The 24286-nt window shown below is 40.4% G+C and overlaps 1 non-coding gene and 1 pseudogene across 1 annotated transcript; one reads left to right on the plus strand and one right to left on the minus strand.

Annotated features, from left to right (window-relative positions):
* The window catches only part of LOC144373923 (junctophilin-1-like), a 71836-nt pseudogene that overhangs the window by 10644 nt on the left and 36906 nt on the right, over positions 1 to 24286 (minus strand).
* Trnaa-cgc (transfer RNA alanine (anticodon CGC)) lies at positions 21904 to 21976 on the plus strand. The gene has a single exon. It is a non-coding gene; the product is annotated as a tRNA-Ala (tRNA).

Consider the following 24286-nt stretch of genomic DNA (forward strand, 5'->3'; position numbering starts at 1 on the left):
AGTATACACCAAATCACAGGTGTTTGAAAGCACGCAAAAAAATGCACATGTTGACTGGATGTGGTCCTCATATCAGCCTCATATGACTACATCCAGTTGGAAACGGTTCCAAAGTAGCATAATCATATGACAGCTGGCCAAACAATAAGGATATACAGCTAGCTTTTCCATAGTAAGATGGAATGATTTTTAAACAAGACATTTAATATAATGCAGAGGACAGAAGTTTTTTCCTGGAAGGCTTTCTCTTGGAAGGCACATGCTGTGCCCCCTACTTGTCCTGTGTGGTTGTGTGTATTAGCAGTGTGGTGCCAGCAACATAAAGCTGATGAGATGCAGCAGTTCATTAAGAGGACTAGCCAGAACGCTGCCAGGGAGGGAAATTATGACATGTGCTGATACAGTCAGCATTTTTAAGTCAGTCGTGTTTTTATAGACACCATTTATGAATTCTAAGGGCTTTGTCCCCACTGGGGATTCAAACTGGGAAGTAGTCAGATGCAGGTCACCTGCTCAGTGACATGCCACACGATATGAAGTAAGTCAGCACACCACCCACTGACACTGGAAGCTAAGTCTTCATGGTTGGCACAAAGGTTGTTGTTGGCAGATGTTGGCAGCAGGGAATCCAGTTTGAACTTCAGAGGTGAGCCACCATGGGCTGGTTATGGGCAGAAGGAGCACCATGAACAGTCCCCCAAACAAATTTCTAGAAGGGCAGTACCCATAGCAAATGCTTCGTAGTGACAGTAGAAGTCATGAAGCAGAAATTAGGCATTTTCTCAGGAGACTGCCAATCAATCAATGAGGACCAGATTGAACAACTCTAAAAGCATGATTTAATCAGTAGCAGGACCACTTTCAAGTCCCCTCCTTTCCTCTAGGACCTTACAGTCCCATCTGTAACCATGCCACACCGTCTGTGACCACAACCGTAGCACTTGCCTGAGATCTGTGGGACATCTATTCCGGTGCCCAGCCCTGGGCCAGCACTCAGTACATATTTGGTGAAACTGAATACATGGGAATGAATATATGGTGAGAATAACCAGAAAACTTAAGAATTACTAATTTCATGTGTGCTAGTGGATTATTTGCTTTCCCTTCTTCATTTAAAAAAAATGTATTTTAGGTTTGGAAGGAGAGCTTAACAGCCATCTGTTTCTGGATGCTTCATTTTTCTTAACCCAAAGTAGGACAGATTAAGGAGAGGCATAGGCAATTATGTTTTTACAGACTTATAACTCCTGTCAGAAATGCAAGCTTAGTTAACTCTAGTCCATAATAATCTACACCCGAGACTTCACTTTCACCTTTGATAATGAGTGTACTCTGTGTGTGAGCACAACCTACTTAAACAGGGCAATAAGCATGTTGCCTAAGGAAGTGGGCTGCCTGTCTCCCAAAGGGGTTCAGACTCATAAATTCACCACATTCTGGGACAGTGTTTCAATTTCTTTAGCCCATGGCCAGCTCCACTGATAAATAAAACCATCTTTACATCCTATTTAACATAACTTGCAATTAAGAACAAAACAAGAATCTTGATAGGGAACAAACTGAAACTATAGGACAAAGAATCCTGTGTATAATTTCCCAGTTGTCCTTGTTCTCCAACCCCTTCATCTTCTTGGTGATCACCCTCCGAACCTTCATCTCAGCCCTCCTGGCTTAGGAACACAATTTTACCAGCACAACCATGGCTTGGGGTAGACTCACATGACCACAGCTCACAAGACTGATGTATGATACCGAAAAGCCAATTCATTAGTTGACAGCAAGCTCTCCCTCTTGACAGATCTTCGTGGAAAGCCTGATCATAAAATTAGTTACTGGTGAATGTGGCATGGGGACAAGGAGCATGAGATGAATCAACTACCTAATGGCATGAAGCTGAGCTGGCCTGATGCAGTCATTTCCTAGGTCAGGATGATCTTGCCAAGACAGCCATACACACCGCTGGCTATACTTTCCTGCCTCCTACTCCCCAACATTCTTGCCAGTGCAACTACAATGATCCCAGGTTTGGCTCAGGCTTCTCTGGTCAGGGTTTGGATGAACACTGCCAATCTTTGCCTCTGTGACTCACTTATCTTCTATACTTCCTCGGGTTGCTGATTCTTTCTGGAGGTGTTGTCCTACACCCAGTCATGTTACGAGGAAATCCTGCAGTTCTTGCAGCCACACTATCACCGCAGATCATCTGACCTCTCTCTGTGCAGTGTCATGGCTCATTTTCAAGTTTAACCTTCAGAGGGCAAACTTCTTCTGAGTTCTTGGGAGTGACTCACTATGTCATTCACACTGCTAACAATTCAACTGTCTCTATGTAATCATCTATACACACACTCACATACATCCATTTGTATGCTCTTTCATTATGGGAACTTAACTCTCTGAGAACAGCCCATATGGCTGTTTTTTCCTGTATTTTTAACTCAACTATAGAATCATTTCTTTTTTTTTTTTGAAGTACGGCCATAAGATTTAATTAAGATGGTATATACCTGAAAATACCACCAGCTCCTAAAAAATCGATTTACCATGAAAATGTCCAAAATGTAAGCTTATGACATCCTTTTTCTCAGTGCTTGCAGCGTTTAGGCATGGCACAGGCATGGAAAACAATGGAGATATTTATGTCTGATATATGTAAACTCAATGAGCAGCCTGACTTAGAAGAATTCCTTGAAAGCCCTGTTAGCAAATGTCTATGTGATATGATCAACCTGTAAATGCAGAGTGGAAAGCATGAGTTAAGGCCCTTGAGAAGACCTGTGATGCTCCCTACAGAAAGGGCCTTCTCTCCAGTGGCTACAGGAAATGCTGGCTGTGGGTGCAGCCTTTCTGGGAGCTCCAGCTGCCAACAGACCCACTGTCATATCATGCTCCTGGGATGGATTCATTACTGATGGACCCCTTGCTTATAGGTGATTGTTTTAGCTAAGAAGGGGTGGAATTACATTTTCCCACAATATTTATTTCCCCTCAAATGCTTTTACACCATAAAAGCCCTTTAAAGCCATTCAGTCTGGAAAACTGGGATGACCTTCCATATCATTTCCCTCTTGCTCACACCTAATAGAAGTCTCGAGGGACCCCACTTCCCAGCAGGACTTGGCGTCTGCAGACAACAATAGTAAGTTTGTTTGCTGTCAAAGCAGCCCAAGCCCAGTGTCTCCTCACTGTCCAGCTTCTTTCTACCATGGCAGCTCCCTGGAGAGCCCAGGAACACCTACTAGGTTTGCTGAACACCTCCTAGAACAGCTAATTCACCAAAGTACTTACACACTGGGGAAGTGTGAACAAAACAGGTGATTCCAGTACTATCTATCAGTACCGGAAGAGGAAATCAAAGGAATCCTTTTGCAACAAAATATAAATATGTATACAGGATTCAAAACTACCCACCAGCTTTCAAGAGATGTACATGAGAGAAAACACCCATATCAGTGATTGCCTCTGTGTTGGTCTTGGACTCTTAGAGAGTTCACTCCATGAGAGCAGTATCTAACATCTCAGCATCCAACTGGGCCCCTTATATAAAAACAAAAACTGAGTCTTTTTTTAACCTAGCCCTTTTCTGTCTTTCTTTGCAAGAAACAATAATGAAATAAAACAGAAAACAAAAAAAGGGGCTAGGGTTGTGGCTCAGTGGCAGAGTGCTCGCTTAGTACATTCGAGGTCCTGGGTTTGATCCTCAGAACCACATAAAAATAAATAAAATAAAGATATTGTGTCCAACTAAAAACTAAATGTTAAAAACAAAAACAAAAAAGAAGCATAACCCCCAAATCAGCAGGTCAATTTTTTTTTTGCATTACTCCATCCTTTATTAAAGCCAAGTTTCTAGATTTTCTATGGCTCTTGCCATTCTGTTCACATTCACTTACCCTGTACATCGGGACTCAGAGATGCCCCTGGTTCTTATGTTGTCTTACCCTCAGCAGAACCAGAAGCAAACCAAACACCCACACCACTCAGGGTGCTGGGAGGTATGGGGTAATATGCAGCTTGACCAATTTAATAAAAATCAATGGGTGGAAATTATTTACCATGAAATACAAACTTTAATATAAATTTAGAACATTTTGATCTCTTTACCTAAAAATCTGTTTATCTCTGTAAATAATCACTAGAAAGATGTTGCATATAGAACAACGGAGACACATACATTCAAAGGTATAGCTATTTTGAAAACAAAAATCCTGTTAGTATATCCCAGAAAGAAATGAAAACAGCTTACTGGGAAACTACTAGGAAGTGAGTTAAATTTAAACTTCCTGCAAGTATTTGTTGGTGGCTATTTTTTGATATTTGAGAGACAGGTGATCAAGGTGACTTTTTTTTTGAGGTTGTCACTTTCCATTTCTTCCATTATGACATGCATTTCCCTCTTCATCTCTTACGGTTAATCTGTCTTCAAGTAGTTTCCAACTAACAACATACCTCTGAGCTTCAGTTTAGGTACATAAAAAAACAAACGAAGTAACCCCACAGTACTTACTAGTTCTTCTCCTATTGCTGATGCCATTATCGTATGGTGTAAAAGCATTTGAGGGGAAAGAAATATTGTGGGAAAATGTAATTCCACTGCTTCTTAACTAAAACAGTCTCTCATAAGCAAGGGGTCCATCGGTAATCTGAATCGGGACATTTGTGATGGAATGTGCAACTAACACAATTTTTCATAAGTCAGATACTTTTAGATTCCTGACTTGTTTAGAGCTCTTGGCTCAAAGCTGGGGGGATATGTGGCTGGGAGTACAGAGGCAGACAGGGAGAACCCCCCAATTCTCCATTGCTGACAAACTTGAGGGGATATTTTGTTACTTAATATACACTCCCACTGATCTTGTAGTATTACTGAGTCATGAACAGGAACCTTTATGCGAGAAAGGAAATAAAAGATAACCAAAGGCAGTGCTCCAATATTTCCCATCAAAGGAGAAGGGTTTTACCTGGTTGGTAGAAATCAGGTGACAGCTCCCTGGCTACAGCTCTCGCGATGTCGCACTACTGGCGGGTGGCCAGTGCAGCCTGGTCAGCAGCGTCAGCTTTCGCTCTTGCGTGTGCAGTCCTACATGGGGCATGAAAGGGCCAGTCAGCAAAGGTAGCACCTTATTAACTACATGTGGACAAGCAAACGTCCATCTAAGAAAAGAACTGTTCATTAGGATCATGGCCTAATACCTGCAGTACTAAGCTTTAGTGTCCTATGACAGTGGGATTTCAATAAAAAGAGATGAAGCTACCTGTAAATCACCTCAGTCATTTAAGGGGAAAATGAAGAGGATGAGTGGGGCCTGTGTAGCCTGATGCTGAGTCTGGCTGTCGAAACTTATTGGACCAAATCTGTTGGCTGTGGTTGGTATTACCCACCCTGAAACTATGGAGAGAGCATATTATTTCATATAGTGTTTATAGACTGAATTCCTATGGTAGAATCAATGTAAAAGTTTGATCAAGCAACCTCTGTTACAGTGGCTTTGGGGGTGGGGATTAGCAAAACTGTCATTGGTACTCTTTATCAATGCCCATGGCTTAAAAACTCTCACATGGGCAATTTCTGGGTGACCAGCATAATGCTACAAGGGATGTTGCTGGGAAATGTACATTACTGTCTCCTACCTGCCTGCTCAGGAGGGTTACCTAAGAGCCTACTTAGTTCACTTTTAAGCAATATTTTTTTTGTATAAAATAAAAATGAAAAGGGGGCAGAGCTGACACAGACAAAATGGATCTCTTGGTCTTCCACCTCTTCCCTGGCCTATTTGTATTCCCTGAAATCTCTACTACTTCCAAAGGGCTAGGGGCAGGGGAGAAAGAGGCAGGGAAAGCCTTAGGCTTCTTAGGACAACTCAGGAGAATGGACATCACCAGTCCCAGCAGAGAGGATGTGGAGGTTAGGCAGAGAACCATGGGTTATCCACTTCTGAAGCAGGCAAACCTTCTCTAGTTAGTCTTTAGGTGGAAATGATGGGTATCTAATTTTTCTAACTGCTTAAATTTTCTATCATTTTATTAGCAGTAGGCAGGGCTATAAGTAGCTAATAGTAAAAGCTGAATGGAAGTCTGACAGAAGTACATGCACATCTCCCAGAGACAACAGAGAAGGGAAGAGTTGGGAAATGGCACTGTGTAGCTGGTCTTCAGGGAGAAACACAACTGACAGCTGGATGATGCCAACAGATCCAACCCACAGAGGTACACGGTCAGAAAGAAAAATAGGAAGATGGGGCTGGCCTGAGACCACTGGTAGGAGGCTCCATGCTCAACCTACTTTCTCCAACCCCCTCTTCTCACCCTGTGCTCTCATGGTGCCCATTTGTCTTCTTAGGACCCAGCCAAGCCTGGAGGCTTGATGGAAAGCTTCACGAAGATTTGAAGCTTCACAAAGAGTGGGAGTTTGGATGTTTGATCCTCTGCTATAAATCCCAATGCAATTCACAGAACACTACCTGGGCACACTACTGGGGGGCCACTTTATGAATCAAGAAATGAATGACACTTCCTCAGAACAGCTGGACAGTTAACTTACAAATAAATGGAATGACAAAACCATACAGACAATAAAGGAACAGTGGGTGCCAGGAGTTCAGAGTACAAGTGGGAAAAGGGGGAATGAATGGAGCTGAGGGATGCTCCTTAGGCATTTGTCAACATCCACAGACTCCCCAACACAGAGCGTGGACCCTAATGCAAATGACAGCCTTGAATGTTAATGTATCAATAGTGGCTCGTCAAGTTATATCAAATGCACTCACTGATGCAAGATGAAGGAAGCTGCACATGGGACTTGGGTGGGGAGAAGAGGCAGATGGGAACTCTTTGTGCTTTCTGGTCAATTTTTCTAGTAACTTAAAAACTGGTCTAAAAAATAGACTATTAATTAAAAATGAATGAATTAACTTCGAAATTTTTTTTTCTGAATCATGCAGGATATTTCCGATTACTTCTGTCTACAGGGTATCCTAAAATATGAAATGGACACAAAACCAAGAGGCTAAGAGAACATATTCCTAAGCAACTGCTGTAGAAGCTGGTTGCGTGGTGCCATCCTTGATGGTGGAGGAGGCTTTGTTCTGTGTCTGAGAATCAGGAGATGCCCTCTATTAATGCTCTTTCAGTTTCTCAGAATCTTTCCCAGAATGATCTTCCATTTTATCTGCTATTCTTAGCTAGAGCCTAATTATGTCTAGGTATCATAATTAATGAAGCCATAAGAGTACAGTGGCACTGCCTTATCATGTAGTCTGCTAGCCCTTCGATGATAAATCTACAAAACTCCACAAATAAATCACTTACTGATACAACTGCAATATGCCATCATATACACTCAAATAAAATGGTAGTATTATCTCCACCACTTTTGACAATAGGCTAAACTGGAGAACAGATAAATACAGCTTACTCTTCTGCAGATACATTTTGAAAGCACAGTGTTATGGGAGCTTCATTTGCCACTTTTTTACTTAACTCTTTACTTTTTTATTTAACTCTTTACTTTTTTACTTACTCTTTCCTGTAATACTAAACCGAGGGAGAGGACTTCCTTGTCTAGCCCAGCTCCATGCTGAACAGAGTACTGCTGCATGGCTGGTCAAAACCACATCCAAACTGGTCTAAATCACATCCAAATTTGAACCCAGAAGTCTGCTCAGAAGCTTTTGGTGAACCCAATCTTGAGATGTGGAACAGAACAGGAGCTCTGAGTTTGCTGTTACCATCAGTCACATGTGCCCACGGCTACTGGAATGTCTAGCTTTTGCCCAGGAATAATCTGGACTTGCCTCTGGCTCATGTTAGTGAATTCATGTGTTCAAATCCCAGGCCCAGTTCCAGAGCTGCACACGACCCCTTTAATCAGCTAGCTGGTACAGGCATGCCATTGTTCCTGGGGTGCAGCATCAGGCTGGGCAGTCTGCAGAGATCAGCTGAAACCACTCAGCAGGATGCCTTGCTGCTGCAGCTTGTCACAAAAAAAAAACATATGTGCACAGAAGGAGCATAGTACCCAGGACACATTTCATTCATTCAAAAGCTTGCTGACATTTACAAGTCTTTTAGGCCTTTTAAGAAACTCCACATACCATTATCACATATGCTTCCCCCACTGAATGCAGTAAAAATAACCAGGAAGCATCTCCTTTTAATGAGGCATCAGTGGCTGACTTTTAGGGCTCTCATTTTACAATAATCCAAAGTTTTAACTTGTGGAGAGTTTTGATGTGGGCAAAGCCATGAGAATGGTGCTGATATACAGAGAGACCTCGAAGCCTGATAATTTTTTCCCAGACACCAGCCCTGCAGAGGTCAGCTGTGAACAGACACAGCAGGAACCAAAACTTCTTAATGCCAGGCAGAACTTGGGAGTTAAGAATGTAACTACAAATTATTTTTTGAATCAGTCACCTTATGAGTATCTAAGGTTTTTTTCTTTAAGGACCAAAACAGTGCTTCATAACCTATCAGGGCACCTTAGTTGGAAAACAATAATGGAGTTTTCCCAATTTTTTTCACTTTCCTCCTTAATTGACACATTCAATTTTTATTAGATATAACAATGCTTTTATAAAAAGCATATTCAACTCTACACTGAACATTCTCTACCTACACTCCTCCTCTGGCCAACGAACATGCTGCTCAGGATCCTTAAATGTCTACTCTTGACTTCTAGCTTTTGATAGCTCCTATGTCTACCCCTGACACAGCTGATAAAGGTTTTAATCTAGAATCTACCACAATTCTGCTAATGGTGAAATTGATACTTACAAAATTTGCTATTTCTACTTTTTATACATTCTTTTCTCAACAATAAACTGCTTCAAAAGTATGCTGATTTGGAGGCTGGAGGTTTAGCTCAGTGGTAGAATTCTTGCCTAACATCCATGTGGCTCTGAGTTCAATCTCCAGTCTCTTTCTCTAACACACATATATATTCTGCTGTCCTTTAAAAATGTATTATATGTATTAAGTCAGAGTTATTTTACTGATCCAACCCTTAAAACTTGATGTCAAAGGCTATACTCTAATTGGTTCAGTGTCTGCTCTTGTGATTTGCTTTGACAACCAAGTATTTAAAGATAATTATTAGGAGAATTTAAAAATAAGAGCAATTGGTAGATAGCTTGAGAAAACCCAAATCTCAGCTGATGGCAATACCGCACTTGCAGTTGCTCAAGCCAAACTCTCTGAGCCATCCCTGATCCCACCCTTTCTTGCACATGCCCCATCAATTGTCAGCAAATCCAGTTGGCACCACCTTCAAAATACATCCTCAATCCAATTGTTGCTTCTGCCCTGGTTGCAGCATTAACATCTCACCAGGGTTACTACAAAGGCAGAGCCCATCTCATTGACATTTTATTTCCCTCTGGTTCTCTTGAAAATGCCTGACAATAACCAGAAATTCTTTCCTGGGTTATGGCATCATGGGGGATAAAATGCAAAAAAAAAAAATATGACCTGTGAGCCTTCCTTTTGGACTGTGACATTACTCATTTATGTGAGACCTAGATTTCAGAAAACCAATTATCTTGTGCAGACAGTTGCAGCCCTTTTAAAGAAGAAATTAGTCTGTTGAGCAAGGAATACTCCCTGATAGGAGAAGAAGCAACTGGCTCCTGAAATCGCAATTGAAAATCAGAGCCATGATTTCTATGTGACTAGCACTTGGTAAGAAACTGGTCCTTCAATCTGGATTTGGTTCTTGGATAAGACAAACCCAGTGAGGCTCAGCACATGCTCCTGATGCTCAGCAATGCACAGAGCCCTTAGATGTCTTCCACTTTCTAATCTCAATCTTTCACACAGTGATTGACTGACAGCTGGTGAAGATTTTAATCTAGAATAGACAATGATTCTGCTATCACTCCATTCTCAGGATCTGATTTGGGAAGACTACATCTTAGGGGTCCCCATCTATTCCATCTATTGGTTCTTGAATGTTAATTTTCTCCATAAATTATCATTTTTTTAAAAAAGAAATAAAAGACCAGACCTGAAGTAGTAACTTCAAGAAACAAGAATTCTTAGATTCTGGTTTAAAACATGTTATATCATCAGTGAATAGTTCGTCCTATTTGCTAATGCAGGAGATCATGTCTTCCTTTCCTCTGAAATATAGCCAGTACAAAAGGTAAACTAAGGGGCAGAATATTGCTATTAAGTTAGGTATTTGATACTTACAGGTCTAAATTTTTGCACATGTATTAGAAAACAGGCTTTGGAAGTATTGTTAATCAGAGATCAGGTCAAGGCCCATCTGAACCACAAATGGTTCTAGTTGAAGAGATCAAAAGTTAAACCACATTACTTTATCACAGAAATGTCTCTGCAGAACTGCAGTCAGTATCAGTCCCTGGCTTTCTGTCAAGGGCAGAGAAGAATGTTTCTATACCTTTCATGAAATATTGTCCATTATGTCTATTGTTGTCATGTTTATTGAGATTTAGGTGACGCAATCCTCTCATTGTTCAGTGCCAGGAAAAAAATTGGTCTCTGGTGATAAACTGGTTTGCTTCCTTGTACCATACAATGTGGACTACACAATCTGTTGTTTCTCTTCTCCTTAAGGCCACCAGAAAACCTAGAGTTAAAGCAGCCTCCATATAAGCACGTAGCTATCTAACCACACACTCTGATGCTAGACTCCCACCATCAGGGATGCTATCATGAATGTGACAGATGAGAGGGCCCTGAAAGCACTTTCTGGAAACCAGCAGGATATTTACACAAAACAAAAAGCCAATTCTCGGATCAATAAATTCTTGTTATACTGGTTTCTTGAGCTCCAGCCCCTGTCAGTGTGCTAATACTCAGGGGACAGGTGTATTGACTTGGGAACAGCAGTGTTTACTACTCAGTCTCCTTTTATAAGATGTTCTCTAGGTTGTAACATTTTCACACTTACAAAAATCAGTCCTCACTCTTCAGTACTTTAGCGAGTTTATTCCCTTTCATCTGATCAACAACTTAATAAGCTTAAAGGCTACAAAGTCACATTTTTACTTCTTCTTTGGAATATGCCAAGTAAAAAGTAATTCCACTTTATCTTTTTTTTTTTTTGGTTGCTTCTGGAGATGAAACTCAAGCTATCTTACATGCTAGGCAAGTATTCTACCACTGACCTACACGCCCAGCCCCTACATTTTATTTGACAACAATAAATTTTTATTTTATAAAAATTATCTGAGATTTACCTCCCAATGTTATTTATATCAGATGAGAAAAAAATGTGATATTAAAAAAAACTTAAGGCTTGTTTTATTCTTGAAATAATCTTTGGAGAAAAGTCCTTTTTAATGAGGGTCATTTTAAAGTTCAAGCACATTATCATTAAATAATATTAAAACATCTATTTCAAGCTTAAGCACCTGCAACCCAGTAAATGGGTGAAAATACTTGCCAATCACATATCTGAAAGGGGGTTAGTATCCAGGATATATAAAACATTCCTACAATTCAACAACAAAACCTTATCAAAACATAAGCCAAAAACCTGAATAGGCATTTCTCCAAAAAAGATACACAAATGGCCGTGAGAACATGAAGAGATGCTCAGCATCACTAAACACCAGGGGAATGCAAATCAAAACAATGAGATCCTATCTGACACCCATCAGGATGGCTAGTACCCCAAACCAGAAAAGTTACAAGAATGTGCAGAAACCAGAACCCCCTGCACTGCTGGCGGGAAGGTGAAGTGGCTGCTGCTCTTCTGGAACATACTATGGCAGCTCCTCAGAAAATTTAAAGTAGAATTGTCACATGGTCTGCCAATTGGATTTTGGATATAGACACAGAAGTAAAGGAAAGCAGGGTATTAAAGAGACATTTGCACACCAAATTCATAGCAGCATTATAATAGCCAAAAGTTTGAAGCAACCCAAGTGTCAATAGATGAATAAACAAAAAAATTGGTAGATGTAAACATATTATTCAAGCTTTAAAAAGGAAATTTAGATACATGTTACAACATGGATAAACCTTGCTGACATTATGCTAAGTGGAGTGGGCCAGTCACAAAAAGACAAATATTGTATAGGGTAGCTAGGGTCATCAAATTTATAGAGAAAAAAAGAATTGTGGTTGCCAGGGGCTGGAGGGAGACTTTGGAAAGATGGTTAGTTGGTACAGCACTTCAGTTTTGCAAGATGAAAAACTTCTGAGGGATCAGTCATAAAAGTAAAGGAATAACCGCTGGACATTTTTGGAAAAATGTCAGAACTTTCAAACATGCGGAGAGTTTTCCTGTCTGTTTTGCTACCATAAAAACCTGCCATAGAAGCCGTCTTCAAAAATCCTAGTGGAAGGGATAAATGGGTGAGGAGGAGAGAAGCATGAGGGATAACCCCAAGATTCCAATTAGGTATTCAGATGCCTGGTCTCACAGCAGATAGCAACTGTGTAGGCCCTACTCCAGTTTGGAGGTGATGACACACAGTTTTACACAAGTAGGAGTTTATGTGATAGGCATTTATAGTTGGGAATATAGGGCTATGATGCAAACTAGAGGACATGGCAATAAACAGAAGTGTGAACATCATGATGCGTTCAAGGAAAGTTGGCTGAACTTGTCAAAAAGCAAAGAACTGAGTATTGAAACCAGAGTGTCCTGGGGACTGGGTGGAGGAAATAGCAAAATAACCTGAGAGAAGGAAGCATACACAGAATCCCTTTAAGTTCTTGGGTGAATCTTGGGCTCCTTTTGGAGTTAAGTGGGTCACATCAGAATCTGTCTTTCCTCTGGGGTAGCTGCATTTTTTCTCAGCCTGACTGGCTGATTTATGATTTATGGCAGCCACTAGCAATGCGGTGAGGATCTGAGGAAGGGACAGTCTGTCAATCCCCCTGTGCTTAGCAAAGTGAAGGCCGAGTCAAGGCGGCTGAATTTGTTGAGACCTATTTGAGGGAGCAGTTGGAATAAGAAGGCCACGGCTGAAGCCCGATGGAAGGGAGTTGGTGAGGAACTGGGCAGAGGAAGTGGAGGAAGCAGGTGTGGGGCACATGCTGGAGACTTTTGACCCAGAAAGGAAGAAGGAAATTTGGACAGTAACCAGAAGAATTAGCTGGGTCAAGGGAAAAGACATTTTACTTGCATTTTAAGTAAATGAGAACTGATACTAGTGGAAGGTGGGAAGGAAGATGCCCAAAGAATAGGAGTTTTGAGAAGATGACTATTGTTGGAGCCACATCCTAGATGAGGTGAGAGAAACAAAACAGGAAAAAATATTTTTAAAAAGGGATGAGTTGATCCAATGTTTTAAGGTTATTCAAAGGATAGTAAGTTTGAAAGAGAACAAGAGTTTCATGGGGCTTTGGAACCAGAAAGACCTGGGCTGTCACCCCAGTTCATCATGTTGACTGTGCCCCCAATTTTCTTACTGTAAAATGGGGGCAATATTAATGTGTAGAGTTAGACTGAGATCAGGATTGATTTATATGAAGTGCTTAGTATTAACTTAGGGTACTTATTGGATAAATGCCCATTATCTGTCTTCTGCAGAAATTAAGAGACAGTGGGGAGATTCTGAGGGCTTAAAAGAGGTGAAGATGAAGAATCATCACTATCAAAGTTCTAAGGAATGGAAGAAAAGTATATTAGAAATGCTCAGTGGCCCAGGAGAACCTGACCTGGGTTTCTATGACTGTGCATCTTTCTCTAGCAGCGTTCTTCTCTGGGAGAAGCAGAGGAGGTAGAATGTGGCTATGACACAGAGGCAAAGACCCGGATCAAGGAGGATGGGGAGCAACATAGAATCACCTGGAGCTGTGGGCAGGGAGGAAGAGTCCACCACCAAAGGTGGTCATTGGGTCAGATGAAATATAAGGAGCTAAGTTAAGATTGGGTGAAAAATGTGAGGGTAATCAGACAAGTGTAAAGTCATTATCAAAGTAGATTTTATGGTTTTAGGTATTTTTTAGCTGATTAAAATAAGATCTGTCTTTCCTAATGAGAAATTATATAGATAGTGTATTATTTTGACTGAATCTGGCTTGCTATTAAATAATATATCTGTAGGTCAATTTTTTTTGGGGGGTGCTAGTAGGCCTTTGGCAACACTAGGTAGACCAAATTATTTTAAAGTAGATGCATATTCTATAATATGGAGCTAGACATAATCACAAGTACATTTTTTCTTGGGCACTGTCACAGAGACACCTGGATGTGTCTAAGAACTCTGCAGCTTCAGGATCTGAGAATTACTTCTGGATAATGATAAAAATTAAAATGCCAATACTGTTTTTATTTTATCTTCAGTATTAGGTTTCATGTCTTTTGCCAAGGGTCTGTTATAGGTACAAATTAAATTACGGCTAAGAATTAGAGCAATTTAAGACCGCGTAATGTTTAGAACACATGATGGCAGCTCGAGGTCTTCAGTTAAAGAACAGACAGATCATTTATTATGGATCATAAACTGGCCTAATCCGCACTTGCTACTGCAAATGTCCATTAAATGCATACCCCTGGTGCTTAAATAATTCCATTTTATAAATACTTATATATTTAAAAAAAATTAAGCAATCACCATTCACTCCTTAAAAATGACACAAGGCCTTTAGACCTTCTTCTTGAACTCAAGTTGAAAAACAATCGCTAAGGTAATAAGATATCCATCTTCTATCATCCGAAATGGCTCTTAAGATCCCAAAGCTGCCCCTTCACTTTGTTCTGCCCAGATGAGCCTAACCAGTGAGCAGTAGAAGGACCCATTCCTCTATTGGGTTTCTGACGCTAACCAGTACAAACACGAACTTGCTTGGGAGTAGCTATCATCTTGAGCTCTTACCACTTTAGAGGTACACATTTTGAAGCTATAGTTTGGGAAAGAACAACTCTGGGAGAAATACTAAAGTGTCAGGGGTGTGGTTATTCTCTCAGCAAATTAGTTTTCATCATTTCACATTTCCTGGTAGGAACTGTGGTTCCATTACTCCAGTTACCTCATGCCTTGTCTGGGACCAGAAAGCATTCAATAGTTCAATCAAGGAGTCCTCAACTATTTTTACTTTAAATTTCCAGCCTTTTCTGCAACATACTACAAGCATGAAGGTACTGCTCTGATACATGCTAAGCCTCTGGATTTTAAGAAGTGACTCTTCAATCTTCTGCTTTACCAGACATATTAAAAACACAGTTGTAACTTGGAAAGTCTCTTGAGAATTCTGTGGTTCCCTCCCTGATGGTCAGGCAATTTTTTTTCCTTCTGTAGAGGTCTGAGACTCAGAGAGACTCAGAAACATATTCAAAGTCACACAGCTATCTTGTGGAATGAATGGATGGAACCCAAGTCTCTTACCCTTTGTGATAACGGCAAGCAAGTATGTTCTGAGAAAGACTTCTGTATTACTTTAGAAAACATTCTAGTATGTAATTATTTCATTTTTCTTTCTGCTCTAAAAATCCCCTCATTTTCATAGTTCATGCTTTCTCTTTGAATCTGTTACTGCTCTCTTTAATCAATCTTTATTTTAAATAGACTAATGCCGCTATTGAAAAATGCAAATATTCAGCTTTCTTCTCCTACACATTTTTTTTTAAAACCAATTTTGGCTGACTTTCAAATGAAATAACACAGCTTAGAAAACATCTTACTAAAGACTACAGGGCAGATTTGCTTCTCATCAAGGTTATTCTTTAGAAGGAGCATTTTTAGGTGGTGTTAAAAATACTACAGATTCATCCAACTCAGAGTTGCCTTCCCCAAATCACCAAATTAGTAATTAATGCCTCCAAGTTTAAAAGGATATATCAGAGGATCATGTAGTTCCCCCTGAATTCTTAAAAAAGTTTTCTTCTTTTTCCTCATGAGAATCTCAAAAAATTATGTCATATTTCCCTATTTTCAGCATTTGCTATGTTAAACTGAGAATAGGAAATTTTCATTTTAAAACTCGATAAAATAGCAGTTTATCCAAGGATTCTGAGGAAAATAGAAGTGGAAACAAACGTGTAAACCAGGGCTTCTGGTTTTCTCTTTAGCACCTTTAAGTAACAATTGGTGTAATGGAGGGGCAAAGACAGTTTTAAAGATGAATGCATGAACACTGAGATACTAGTATACCAATACTTAGAGATGGTAGAAACGCAAGGCAGGATTCAAATCAGGTCAGTCCAAGAATCTTGCTCAAAGAATAGGAATCTTTTCCTCTGGTCCTGATAGATGGTTATATTAATATTCTTATAGTATTTTGAATATTCTTGACCAGATGTCTCCTGTCTGCCTATGCATTGACTCTAGAAACATTCTAATGAACTTTTAAATTTTATTTATTTTCATGGTGGGACTGACTGAATCCGGGGCTTGCTAGTTAGCTGGATTGACCCTGTTGCAGCCACTGAAGGGCCTACTTTCCTCAACTCACTGCCTTAGTGACAGATGTATTAACACAAATGAAACCACTCCTCCCCAACAGGAGGATCAGCCCAAGTCCAAAGACACTCAAGAAGAATTCCAGGCACTAAGGGGATGTTATACAACCCAAGGCCGAGGGTTGGGGAGGGGCACAGAGGATGCCATTCCCACCAAGGTAGGGATTTCCCTTCAAGTCCAAGAATTCAGGATCTTCTGTCATCTTGTGATTGTGGTAAGGGCAGGCTGAACTCCAAGGGGCAGGAGAGTTGCTACCTTAGTATTAATATCCGAGCTTCTACTGCCTGGCTGGTATCTGATGGTGGCTCTAGCTGGGTCTCCAGTTGGCCCCAGAGCATCCAGCCATCCTTTCAGGTTAGAATTGTTCAATGTGCCAAGTTTTGGCCAGCGATGAGTACTGGAAATAGGTCTTGCCTCTGAAATGACAACAGATTCAGTGACAAAGGACATGCCCCTGCTTTATCAGCTAACTGTCCTCTCTGAACCATGAATGTGAAAAGCCCCCTTGTCTTTAAGGTGGAGAACACGTAGCCATGATAGGAATCCAGGATTCCAGTGGAAACTTATAAACTATATTTATAATTTTGGACCCAGAAAATACTGCAAGAGGTGTGTTGGAAGACAGGTTCATATTCTATGCTTTGTCTTGTCATGAAGGAAATGGGGGCACAGAAAGCCCTGTTATCGTGTCATATAGGTCCCTGGGGTCAACCAGTTACCCGAACACATGAAAGTCACTGAGGAAAGGGGAGGCTGTGAGAATCAGCCATGATGTCCAGAAGAGGCCCACCCTGAAGGGACCTCCCTTCCATTAGGGACAGGTATAGAACCCACAGCTCTAGTAGACAGGCCTTTTTCCAAGGAGGACCTGGAATACTCTGGTAGTGGCATTTGTTCCAGAGTCAGGAGGAGAGCTAAGAAGCCTCTGTGTACCCATGACAAGGACACAGTGTTAGAAGCTGGAGGCTGCTCACTGCTGCCTTCTGTGCTGTTAGGAGCTCTCCTGGACCTCACGAACACTCCCCATTCCTTGTTATTCCTATGGATGCATGTTCAGGTTTCAGATCGCTTTTTTTTTTTACATGTTTTTCCTTAGTTTTAGGTGGACATAATACCTGTATTTTTATGTGGTGCTGAGGATCAAACACAGTGCCTCCTCACACATGCCAGGCAAGTGCTGTACCATTGAGCTACAACCCCAGCCCCTCAGAGCACGTTTGAATTTGTGTTCCTGAGAATAATCACCCTGGCCTGTCTTTCTTGATACCAAATCCTTATTTCATGATAATCTACTGCTATTTTCTACCTCAAACAAAACCTCAACATACAAATGCCTAGATCTACAAATGCCTAGAAATGCTTCTGCATAATTATTTGCCATTCTGGGCACACAGGCAACTTTGCTAATTCTACATATACACTCACTTTTCTCTCCATACTCACTATATATGCCATAGTCCCTCCTTATGGGGAATGGCTATTTTAGTGGATGCCGGAAACTACAGACAGTACTGAACACTAGATGTACTGTATTTTCCTATATGTATATAACTGTGGTAAAGTTTAATTTATAAATTAGGCACAGCAGCGAATTACCAATAATAAAAAGATAGAACAATAAATAAAAAGAGTAACAATATACTATAATAAAACTTATAAATCGTGGGATTTCCAGAACTTTCCATTTAATATCTGTGGACCACGGCTGGCTGCAGGTAACAGGAACCACAGAAAGCAATGATGATTGCCTGCATCATCATTATCCAGCTCCAGCCCCTCTGAAATTCTGCATGTGAAATGAAAGCTGCTTTCCCCTTAATTTTCTCTCTGGCAGATGAAGACTGCTGGCAAGTCAATTTCAAATGAGAATTTCTCTGTAATGTTTTTCTGAGATGTCAGTCATAGCAGCTCAAATGATCTTGTTTGGCAGAGTGAGATGAACAAAGTTCTGATATTGGTCTGAGGGGGTGCTGCTGCATGGCCTGAGTGCTGAGACAGACAGACACAGAGACACACACACATACACATACATACACACACACACACACACACACACACACACAGACACACACGTCACCACGAGTGACACTAGTATGACAAATAGCTTCTTGCAAATTACTCGTTAAAGTATAAGGTGGAGAATTCCAGAAGGCAGTTTGTCTTCCTTGCTTCTGTAATTCCAAATTTAATTTCTGAAGCACGATCTTTTCCACTCTAAATTAGAAGAATTATTTTATTTTTAAATCTGCTTTGTAATCTTAACTATCACCTTAACCACGTCAACCATAACTATGAATTTAAATGCTATAAGATGATGAGTCCTTTGTATTATTAAAAACATCTAAAGAAGTATTAAATGTATGCTTGGTAGGCTTACTCTTGACAGTGAATTTGGAGTGAATACATAAATAAATGTAAATATGCATAATATATGCACATTTTTAATATTTATATTTGGAATATTATCTGCAGCAACCAATGTTAAACACTTAGGACTACTTGAAGGTTTTTTGGTTTGTTTTCGCTTGGAGCTAATACTTAACTGTATTTATTATCTTTTAATAAAACTATTTTTGGTTTTATTTTGAAAAAACTGAAAATCTACCAACCAACCCAACAAAAAACTTCAGGAACAAACAGTTTAACCCTCTTGTACTGACTACTAACTCTGCCTTGGCAACTTGTTAAATTAGGGCTGCTCATAGTTTTTAATTATAATTTCATTATGTACAATACCAGCCTCCTTTGTCAAATGAGGTTTTATTACAGGGCTATTATGTAATTCAATTCATGGTTAAAGTCTCCTCTGCCTGGAAAACACAATTGCAATGGCACTGACCCTGATGCTTGATGAGAATCATCGAACCAGAGAATTCAGAAACCAGATTTTATTTTTTAAAATAATGTAGCCCATTTTACTCAGTTTTTGAAATGGGCTTCTACTCTCCTAGGTGTCGAACTAGTGTTCTCATCCATGCTCTGAGAACGTGCACTCACCTGAAATGTAAGCCACACTGCGGGATCACAGGGTATTCCATCTCCTGTCATTATTTTGAGCCCTATGGTCTAGCTCAAAAGCCCATTTTTCCCGGACCTTAGCCATCTCCTGGCAAAGAGCCCTAGTCCCTGCCATTTGCCACTTGTTCTGTGCTATTTTAATTCTGGACAAGTTGTGGTAGTAGGCTATATTTAAATTGGCCTGCACTGTGAAGAAACACAGCGAACACACGTGGCACCTTTGACATAATCCAATTGTGCTCTGGCTTGGTATCAGGATGTGTGGGATTCTGCTGCACTATATGCCCCACCATGCACGGGGCTGGACTCCTACTCCCCAAGTGTTCAGCAGAATCTTCTGGGGAGGATGAACTGTGGCAGAGACCGACGGAAATGCCACCAAAAACTTCCAAGAGTCGACTGAGAAAACATGGACAATAATCAAAGGAGAAGAAAAGAGGCCCTCGCCCCTGGCTGAGGACCACTGGAATATTTGTAGAATAATTTTCCAAAGACCCATTTACAGGTAGGAATTTATAAAGTACAACATATCTATGGAGAGAGCCTCAGAGGAAATTCCATGCACACATAAAGCTAGCCTTCTCAGGTCTCTGAGCTTTTAGAAGTGGACTGTGAGAAACACTTGCTTCTAACTGATTCTTTCCCATCTGCCCCTCCACTTCCACAGCCATCAGCTGTAAACACTTGTGTGCCAGACACAAGGCTGAGCTCCTACCTGGAGTTATGCTGTTACTTTATAGAAGAAAAATGGGCTGGAAATGCCCTTAAATCATTAAAATTAAGAAAAATGTAAAAAGCAGCTTTCTCCGGAATAGGTGCTGAGGTCTTACAAATACTCCCAGCTCAAAGCTAGCCTAAAGCCAGATTTATCACTCTGTCCAGCAAATCAGAAAATGGTTAACTTTTCAGGAACTTAGAAGTCAAGGATTTTTGCCTGGGGTACTTATGTATGTGGTGCTGATGCTCCCATTTTGCTAGCTGCAGAGTGAAAATCCAGCCTATGTATGTGATCATATTCTTGCTGCAGATCTAGAAGTGCTTAGATCTAGAAACCAGAGTTTCTTTCTATTTAGTTTGCAGATATTTCCTTGGACTGCTTGGAATATTTCTTGCTGTCAACCAAATCTCTCTATTTGGTTTCTTTGCTTAATAAACTTTACTATCCAAGTAGGTAGTAAATAATAGACCTGACTTTTGTTTTCTGGAATAAGTAGAAAAACCATCTTAGAAATGTTATGTTGAAGTATATTTGCCCACATAGACTAGTCAGTTAACATGAAACCATTTTTAAATGTCCTTAACAAAAGAGCCATTAGCAGACTATTTGGTTACATGTAGTCAGGGATACAGACTTTTAAACTGATCTACATAGTGGCCACACAGAGGTGCATGTATCAAAACAGAGGTGTCTCTTTTTACTGGAAGGCATACATGTGGCACTGAATATAATTATGCTTTGAATAGCATCAAAACATGACTCAAAAATAAATCCCATACTACCTTTAGTGCTCTGAGCTTTCGGAGAGCTAATTCTATATTTCAATAAATAAGATTCCACCTTATTTCCTGAATGCATTCCAGGCTCCCTAACAATGATAAGAATAATGATAATGTTTTGTGGTACTTGGGGACTGAATCCAGGAGTATTCTAACGCTAAGTTACACCTCCAGTCCCTCTCTCCCTTTAAACTTTTATTTTGGTGGTGCTGTAGGAGCTAAGTCAATGTTATACATGCTAGGCAAGCTCTGTGCCACTGAGCTCCATCCTCAGCCCTTTCTAAAGATTTTTATTTTGAGATGATCTCAACTGAGCTCCAAGGCTGGCTCTGAACTTGCAATCCTCCTGCCTCAGCTCCTGGGGATTACAGGCATGCATCACTGTGCCCAGCTCCAGGCTCATTCTTTTTTTTTTTTTAAAGAGAGAGTGAGAGAGGAGAGAGAGAGAGAGAATTTTTAGTATTTATTTTTTAGTTCTCGGCGGACACAACATCTTTGTTGGTATGTGGTGCTGAGGATCGAACCCGGGCCGCACGCATGCCAGGCGAGCGCGCTACGGCTTGAGCCACATCCCCAGCCCTCCAGGCTCATTCTTAAAAACAGCATGACAATGAAAAATGTGTGAGATTCTTCCACATAAATATGTGTATCAATAAGTCATGTATTTACTATCTGGATCAAGAATCTGCCACGTGGATGCTGCCAAGGAGACATAATTGTGGCCACATCACAACAGATAATGGGAACATAAGGCCCCTCATAGCACTTTACTGTAACTACTCCAAAAAGCATCACCTTTTCTTCCAAAAGCAAAGCTATGAAGTCATCCTTCCCCATTCTTTGTTTTGAGAAAAAGAAAGATTTCTGAAAAATTCATCTTACTTAGGTTAGAATCAAGACAGGGAACTAACAGAGGCCAATTTTGGTCTTAATAAAAAAATGGAAATGAGTGTTATTAGAGGTTCTAAACATATTTCTTTCTTTTTAAAATTAATGCATTTTGGCTGGGGATATAGCTCAGTTGGTAGAGTGCTTGCCTCGCATGCACAAGGTCCTGGGTTCAATCCCCAGAATCACCACAAAAATAAATAAGTAATAAATATAAAAAAAATAAAATTAATGCATTTTAATTATACAGAACATACATGCATATAAAATACTTTGATCATATCCACCTCCCATGCCCCTTCTGAATCTGCTGTTCTAAAAATCTCCCCTAAAGATATACTTCTAAAAATTCCTAAATATTTCCAATTTTTGCTGTTCTGTGTATTTCCCTGTAATTATTAGCAATTAACACACATATATAGATCACAATACTCCCAAGATTAAAATGAATTATGGTCTTGGAGAAGACAAATTATTCCACAGTTCTTAAGGAGGCCAGGAAAGGACATACCACTAAACAAATGAGTTCCAAGTACAGAAGCCAGAAATAAGGGAGGTGAAGCCAAATTTCTTGTTTTTAGGGAAAAGAGGGATGAATGGATAAGACAGGTCCCCAGGGGCCTTGGGCTCATGCTCCACTTATCCTGAGCAAGAGGTTTATTCAAAGTTGTGAAGGCGTGAGCTGGGAGAGGACTTGTGAACTCTGCCCTCTGTGAAGAGGAGGTCAGTTTGGCCAAGTTGGTAGAAGTAATAGGACAATATACAAAGGACCCTTCCTGGTCAGTGACTTGCAATCTATAAAGTATTATTGATGGAAAGTCAAATACACAGGAATCATGATTGTACTAAGTTAAGCAAGCCAGTATTGATGATGATGATAATGATGATTATGGTTAACATTTACTGAGTGCTGATTATGTGCCAGGGTTAATTTACATTAATTAGAAATTTACAAGGAGTATCTTCCATAATCCACACTAGGTTATCAGCTAGTTGGTGGTTCCCACAACTAGCTGGTGTGAACTGAAGATGAGAATTTTTCCTGTACACATACACGTCCACACCGACCATCTAGTCAAGCTTAAAATTCTCTGATGGTGGTCTTTCTTTCCACTCTGTCAATGCTTTCCCTCATTAACCAAATTACTGTGAGATGACCATTTTCTTCCAGATAGAATTTTTAAAAATTTTCTTAACATATCCATTTCCCTGTGTTGATTCTTGGATATAATGACCTTTCAGGAATAAATAATTCTTAGTATGATGGACAATATCAATGAATAAATGATCGTCAGCTGCACTTAATTCTTCAAATGATTTTACTCCAACATAAGGAATGTGTCAAGTGGTAGCATCTCTTGTTGGCCTGGTGGGATGCTGAGATGCTGCTAGTGTGTGAGCTGCTGAGCTGGGTCAGCGTCTTTGTTACTGGGATTCGGAGGTGACACTGCCAAACCCTCCACGGCAGGCACTTCATGCCCTACGGGTGGTATATGAAGCCTCCTGCCTGCCAGGCCACCCTGAGGCCACACTTGCATCTCATCCTGGTCACTGCTGTGCTCTGGCCATCTGGAGGCTCTGGCTGTTTCCTCCCCACCTACTGCCCTGGGAATGTCCTCAGGTGTCTTTGCACTTGTAATATTTGGCTCTGAAAACCAGCCCACTTCAATCCACAGCATATTGTTACAAACACAGCATAAATGTAATCCTTGGATTAGATTAGCATAATGGGAATTTCACGGTCTCTCTGGATTTGCTCCAGAGATATAGACACATTATTTAGGATTCATGAACTTCAAAAGCTCCAAACTAAAAATACCTCTTACATCATATCAGAATGCACTCAAAGTCGAGTTTCTTGCTGTTGGTCTAATCCATTCCTATAGTGGTTAAAAGCAGAGTTTTAGAATCAATCTGGCTAGATGTGAGTTCTCACAATCATGAGCCTGAAACACAGGGCTAGCTACTCATCCTGGCTATGCCTCAGTTTCTTCACCTGGTAACATAAATAATGGTGAAACCTAACTTTCAGGTTTAAATACGGACCACAGAAAACACGTGTAAAGTCCTAACACAGATCACATAGACAAAGCCAGGCACAGAATAAGCACTTAAATTCATATATAGAATATTTACTCATTTGATTAAATAACATTAAAACAAGTTTCTAGATAAGCAGTAGATTCACATGGGTCAAGAATATATTACAAAATAATGGATGTCAGGCCCAGTGGCTCAGGTAGGAGGATTACAAAGTTCAAAGCCAGCCTCAGTAACTTAGCGAGGCCCTAAGTAACTCAGCTAGACCCTGTCTCAAAATAAAAATAAATAAATAAATAAAAGGGATGAGGATGTGAGGATGTGGCTCAGTGGTTAAGTGCCCCTGGGTTCAATCTCTGGTACTGCGCACCCCCCCCATCTCCAAGAAAGGAACAAATCTCCCATTCATCCCAATAGTAACCAAGCCACACCCAACCAGTGTTGTCTTTTTAAAAAAGGAT

This window comes from Ictidomys tridecemlineatus, unplaced genomic scaffold, assembly GCF_052094955.1.
Source record: "Ictidomys tridecemlineatus isolate mIctTri1 unplaced genomic scaffold, mIctTri1.hap1 Scaffold_530, whole genome shotgun sequence".
Lineage (NCBI taxonomy): Eukaryota > Metazoa > Chordata > Mammalia > Rodentia > Sciuridae > Ictidomys > Ictidomys tridecemlineatus.